The 6,013-nt window shown below is 41.8% G+C and overlaps 1 long non-coding RNA gene across 1 annotated transcript; it reads right to left on the bottom strand.

Moving 5' to 3' along the window:
* Window positions 1-1,901: 1,901 nt before the first annotated feature.
* Window positions 1,902-5,909, bottom strand: LOC308178980. Its single transcript, XR_013940084.1, has 2 exons — window positions 5,023-5,909; window positions 1,902-2,895 (listed from the first exon to the last, which is right to left on the bottom strand). It is a non-coding gene; the product is annotated as an uncharacterized lncRNA (long non-coding RNA).
* Between the last annotated feature and the right edge of the window lie 104 nt (window positions 5,910-6,013).

Genomic DNA, 6,013 nt, shown 5'->3' with positions numbered 1-6,013 from the left:
GAGTTCTCAGATGGCCTGGACACCGAACTGCTAAACCGTAGGCTGTTAGAGCACGAGTACTGCAGGGATATAGATAAATTTAGTTGTAGAGACTGAAAAACTCTGAGTAAGAGCAATGTGTCAGACTTACATGATACTAAGCAATGTTATACATGGCAGATGTTGGTTTTGTTTTGTTTTAAGTTACTTGACCACAGAGATTCTGCAGATTACTTGAATCAGTTTTGGGGTTTTACAGGTACAATGCTTGTTGAAGCTGAGCATTGCATCAAGAAAGTTACTGATTTTACTGAAGGTAAAACACAAGGCAGAATCAGCTGTCTTTTTTTTCAGTTCTTCTTTAAGAACTTTATCTGTGGCTGCCATGCATAAATGCATGCTGGCTGTATCTTTTAATGTGTGAAGAAATGAGTTACTTGTCAGACAATGGAAACTGCTTAAGTGCCTAAAAATGTATTAAATAAGTCAGCATCAACATGTTTTCTTGACTCTGGTGCAGTGTCAGACCCTCTTTGTTCATAGGTGTAAAGTGAAAGCAGTTCTCAAGAGTGAAATAATACGGTGGTGATCGTGAAAAGCGTTTGCCTTAATGCTGGTAAGACTGTGAGTGTTGCAAGTTTGCAGAAGCACCTTGTAGAGTAGATTTCACTAGACAGGCTGAAACCACAGGGGAGATGTGTGTGATGTCTGCAAGGAACTGAATGCCTACCTCGAATGTCAATGTTAACTGAGCTGTGGTCATTCATAACCTGCAAGCCAAAACGCTACTCAGATAACTGCCTGCTCTACAACTTTGTCTTTTTCTTGGATAAGAGGGAGGACAGTTATTTTTTTGATGTCAACATCAGAGGATCAAAATTAAATCGGTAGTGGTGTTCATGTAACAGTAATTTGACATGCTACCTTTGCATCTAGTCAAGTAGACAGCCGACGTATGTGTGCTAGATAACCTTGTGTTAGAATGGGGCTCAATGCAATGCAGTACTAAGGGGCTCATTGTATTAGATCGTCGTAGTTCTGTAGTCCTAAGCAAGATTTCTTTAGGGGACAGATTGCTGAGGTATGTGAAGTGAGTGAACAGATGTTTCTTACCAGTACAGACTGTAGATGGACCTGGACAAGATTTACTGCACCAAGCCAAAACCTTTTTGAGAGGCAGCCAAGGAAATGGGCTCTTTTGAGTAGAAGTTTATCAGTGAATCTTACACTCACTATCTTGCACTTCTTGCAAGGCGTGACTCTTTGTCGTTGGACAGACATTGCGTGTGAATAAGTGCCTAAGTTACTTCAGATCAACAACTATTAGTGGCATAACTGTCCTTCAGTTCACTCACAGTTTATTATCTTAGACTTTGTAGACACGGCTGTAGCCATGGCACTGTTAGTGATGTTATTTAGTCCTGATGTATTTGGCAGATTCCATAAGGCATGTGAGTGTTTGTATAGAGCACTTACCCTTTCAGGGAAATGAAAATTTCAAGTGTAGTGCCGGCAAGAAAATGCATTTGTGCTTCAGAGTACAGGCGAATGTTATTGGCAGTGCCCTCATCTTTATTCAGGTGGAGACCTTATTGCTGCTTCTGACACCTCCAATCCTCAATCTTCAGGAGACGGTTATGTTCCTGAATTTATCTAACCAGATTTATCTGCTAATTTTAATGAAAACCAATGCAAGCAATGTGGTAACAGTTTCCACGAGATGGCTGAACTTCTTTAAGCCACCCTTCAGTGTATTCTTTGTTACACAGTTGGACCAGTTCTTCCTTTAGAAAGCTCAGACTGGAAACACCTGCTGTCACCTCGATCTTGCAAGGACCTGTGAGCATCTAATTCAGTTTCAGACAATTAACTCCTGCACATCACCTGAGATCCTCTTCTGAAAGTAAACAGACACTTCTCCCTTGCAATTGATAACGGTAGAAGTTTATTCATATTCAAAGGAAAAGGGATTACTTGCTCCTTTTTGAACATGAAATGTGTAAAGGGACATCTGTTTCAGGACCTTTTGGAACCACAGAATTCTCACCTACTGTCCTTATTTTGATCCTACTGACCTGTGGTGATCTATCTCTAAATAATATTCTGAGTCTTCTATAATGGAAAAAAAAAAAAGTTATTCTTGGTTTAAACAACAAACAACCTTCAAGACCAACACATGTTGTTTTCATGGGTCATGAATGGACCATGATGTTACCAGCATTCCTGCAATGGTGGCAGCATGTACTAAAGCAAAGTCCTATTTCTTTGTCTCTTCATATAAACGTGTGCTAATATAGGAGTCATCCTTTCAGCAAGCCAGACATTTTATTCTAAAAATTAAGTGATGAGGCCAGAGCATATTCTTTCAGTTATTTTGACTTATGCTTTCAGAAAACTTGGTTTTCTTTAGGCTCTCAGTAGCTTGTTTGAAGGTGCCTTCCATCAAGCTGTACTTCTTTGACTGTTAAATGTACTTCTGTACTCATTCCATGAGCTTTCATCAAGAACAGCTTTCCTGTAATATTGTCAAGAAGGACGGGCCAGACTAAAGCTGTCAGAGCATGTCTTTATACTGTCTTTCACGAGGACAAAATAACCACAAGGCATTGTGTGAGATTCCAGCTCAGCTGTTCACAGCAATCTATTTGTTTACAGTTCTTCCCCCTTCCCTGAAGTTCGCTCATTCTTGTAAAAGAAGAGTGGTCTGTATCTGTCCTGAGACTGCATGCTTCATGCTGTCAAAAGTGCTGCTAAAATGCTGGTGAATCAATTTGAAAACATTTTGAAAAAACTTTAGAAGAATAAAGGTGCGTTTCCTGCAGTGCGGCATATATATATATATATGTATATACCTGCACTAGCTTGGATAATAAAAACAGTCTGTAGCAGTATGGAGGTCCAGGCATCCAGCTGTATCTGTTGGAGTAAATTGTTTCACCTGACAAACCATGCTGCCTCTGCCAGGCAGCACACACTACTAGTGGAGTGCTGGTGTGGGTGCAGCTATACACCATGCTCCAAAACAGCATGTCAGTTTTCTTGTCCCAAAGCTCCCCATGTCAAACCTTGATTGTTGTCTTAAAACACCTTAATCTTTCCTTCACAGAAATAACTGTGTTTTTTTTTAATAACTGTTAAGTGCTTTGTTGATTCTCTCAGCCAAAAAGTAGGTGAGAGGGAAAAAAAAACTTGAAAAGCAGAATAGATACTTTATTTTCCCTTGGCTTTCTACCCTTACTTATTTAAATGAAGCAATTATTGCCTTTCACATAATTTAGGAGAGATCTGAGGTATTCCTAGGGAATACTGGCTATAATAGTAGGTACCAGCTAGTACGTAAAAAGCTTCGTGACTTCTGTTGACAGCTAGTTGCAACGTGACTACAGGCCTAAACATTTTCTCTCAGAATAATCTAATTCATGCAAGGTCAAAGCTTATGCTGGACTTAATGTATTGTATTCAAGATGAAAATAGAAGTAAATGCTTTATTGTTGTGAAGAAATGAATCTTAAAGGAATAGAAAGTGAAAAAAATATTTTGTTACAAATGAGTCAGAAAAGCAGAATGAAAGGGGTTTTAGCACAGCTAGTTCATATATTTAGCTTCCTTGTAAAAAGTTTTCCTTTCCAAAAGCTGTGAAGAGAAATTCACACTCTGGTTTTGTGTCTGATGTAAGAGATATTTCAAAGTAAGTAACAAAATATATTAATAATAAATATCAGATTTCTAGGTGAACATCTGAAAATAACTAATTACAGTACTGCTTTCATACAAGAAAATGAAAGGCTCAAATATTTTACAAATTGTTAGCTAGAAATAGGTCTCTGTCCTTGTTCTGTTTAAACTGTTGCATAAATAAGAACAGAAAAGTCTTTTGTAACATTTTTCAACAAGTAATAATCGTGCACATAATAGAGGAGTACATATCCTTCAAATGAGAGGACAAAAACAGTGGATATTTGAGGTATTGCACCAAGGGTTTCTCAGACTTTTGAATTACATACGTATTTGATTAAAATTATATTCAAGTTTGTAATTTGGCTGCAGATGCTTTTTGTCCCAATCATAGCGATTTTACACTTATCCAGACATTCACAATTTTCTGAGGGACTGGGGAAGGGGCAATGGAGGGGGGGTTGAGAGAACATAAACCAGAATTTTTAATGAAATTCAGTATGGAAAAAAAGTTAGCTTTGTATTTCCCTATCTCCACCTAACTTTCTACAAAAATAACTGTACAAATGTTTCTGTTACAGACAACATTGAGCCTTTGCAGTAACAATTGCACAACAGTTGAAATTTCATTTCCTCCTGAAATGTAACTGTTGCTGGCTTGGGATAATTAAAGGATCTAACAGCACGTATCATTATGCAACAGACCACAAGAGCATATGAATAGGTGTTTAAATGTGATATGGGATATATATCTATATACTTACATACTGGAGAATGTCTTTTAAATGCTATATTGTCAATTGATTTTATGTGTATGATGTATTTTCTTCATGGTATCTTTGGTATCCATACCAGTGTTAAATACAGAAATGGATATGGAGCTTTAGATATATTGGTTTTTATTTCTTGTTTGGTTTTGCTGCAGTGTTGTAGTTGTGATTCTACCCTCTAAATATGAAGACTTTGCATTTACTGTAGAATTTAAGTTACATGTATTTGGTTAGTAAATGTGGGCTGGATGCCACTTCTTTTTTCTTTTTTTTTTTTTTCGCTGAACAATGGCAGAAATTACTGACTTGCGATTTAATGATGCCATGGGGTTTAAGTGCAACCTTGTAATTTAAAATGTATTTTTACCTATTAAGAAAGATAAAATATTTCTAAATCAAAAAGTTCTCGTAGTATCTTTTAATAACAGAAGGGATTGACCTGTTCTAGCACAAGTGGGGACTATTTAATATTGTACTGTGGTTTTTCTTGCTGTTTGGCTAGTGCTGATTTGTTACAAAAAGCAGTTGTGCTGCTTTAAGAACTCATAAAGACAAGGAAAGCATTGTTAAAATAGTTAAACATAATGATAGCACTTACTTAAATCCTGCAGAGCACTTTGCTCCAGTGACTCAGGAAGGGAAACATCTGCCACCTTAGAAGCGAAGCAGTCAGCTGCGTGCTGCTGCTTGTGTGGTTTTCACTCTGAAGGGCGAGGCTCTCTGGATTAAAAAAAACAATAGCTGAAGGCTCGATTTGTATGACAAATCTGAAATTACAGACTTCAGCAGTAGCACCTTGGAACTTTTGCTTTCCTAATGCAAAACAAGTGCATTCGTATCTGGTTTTTGACTTCACTTGATGTACGTGGTTCTGCTCCAGGTGATGTCAGGAGTCCGGCAGCAGCACTCCCCAGCTACCCGGGGCCGAGGTGCAGGTGGCGGCCGTTACTCACCGACACCGGGCTGGGGCTTGCGGCTGAGCCGTGCGCGGTCAGCGAGCAGCGGGGCCGGTTGGGCTGGGCACAACCACCACGGGTGGCGTTACCCGCGCACCTCAGGACGAACACAGTCGGATTTGGACGGAGAGGCGGAACGTGAGCGTGTCCCGGGCTGCAGCGCCCAGCAGGGGCGGTTTGGTGCAGCCGGTGCCTTTTGCCGGGCGGCGCCGGCTCCGTACCCCTCAGGTTTTCCCCCTCCTGTCACGGGTTTACTCGCACCTCTTCCCGGGCTCAGCACGGTTTCACCCCCCCACACCCGCCTGTGCTTCGAAAGGGGAGCTCATTAAGCACGCTGCGGCTCTCCCCGCGCCCCGTACCGGCGGGTAGCCCTGCGGGTAGCCCGGCAGGTAACGGGTAACGGGCCCGGCCCCGCTCCCTCCCCGCCGCCGCCATGTTGCCCGGCCGCCGAGGCCCGTGAGGGGCGCGCAGCACGCCGGGAGTTGTAGTCCCGCCCCGCCCCCTCCCTCCCCAAAGCCGCCCGCGGCTCCGCCGCGAGGCACGCCGGGCCTCGTAGTCCCCGAGCCGAACGGCGTTGCCCGCAGCCTATTGGCGGGACCCTCGCGGGGGGGCGTCTCCGGACGGGGGCTCGCC

This window comes from Anser brachyrhynchus (genome assembly GCF_964034855.1).
Source record: "Anser brachyrhynchus genome assembly, chromosome: 16".
NCBI lineage: Eukaryota > Metazoa > Chordata > Aves > Anseriformes > Anatidae > Anser > Anser brachyrhynchus.
Note: the sequence above shows the minus strand (reverse complement) of the source record. Positions and strands in the feature narration are given on the sequence as shown.